Source organism: Sinocyclocheilus rhinocerous, unplaced genomic scaffold (assembly GCF_001515625.1).
Source record: "Sinocyclocheilus rhinocerous isolate Xijiao unplaced genomic scaffold, SAMN03320098_v1.1 scaffold487, whole genome shotgun sequence".
NCBI classification, from domain to species: domain Eukaryota; kingdom Metazoa; phylum Chordata; class Actinopteri; order Cypriniformes; family Cyprinidae; genus Sinocyclocheilus; species Sinocyclocheilus rhinocerous.
In genome coordinates, this window is record NW_015662061.1 from 271,718 (window position 1) to 272,184 (window position 467).

Here is a 467-nt window from a genome sequence, read left to right on the forward strand (position 1 = left end):
AAACCCATATCGGTCGGGCTCTAATATATATATATATATATTATACTTTTCTTAAATGCTTGTTTTTGTTTACAGTGAAATATTATAATAGTAATATTTCTTATTTGGTTTTATTTAGTAATGTTTAATAATAATAATAACAATTTTGGCCAAATTGTGCAGCCCTACAAACAAGCACAGCAAACCTGGATGTTTTTTTTAATTTTTTTATCACAACTGAAATTTTTAATTAGAAAAATCACAACTATTTCTTTCCCCAAATAGTGCAGTCCTAATACTTTGAATGCAATGTATGACCCTTTGGATAAAAAGCATCTGCCAAATGCATCAAATGTAAATATAAGTACTCATTGTACCTTCTTTTAAAAAAAAAATTCTTTAAATAAAAGAGTTACAATTGATCTCAGAGTTAATTTGTTTAGTTCAAGGCTTAGAACTCTTTATTTTATATTTTTTAATGCCTATGA

At 25.7% G+C, this 467-nt stretch overlaps 1 protein-coding gene across 1 annotated transcript in view; it reads right to left on the bottom strand.

The window, feature by feature from the left end:
* The window catches only part of LOC107727404 (uncharacterized), a 19,665-nt gene that overhangs the window by 4,326 nt on the left and 14,872 nt on the right, over positions 1–467 (bottom strand). The gene's annotated exons all lie outside the window — the stretch shown is intronic.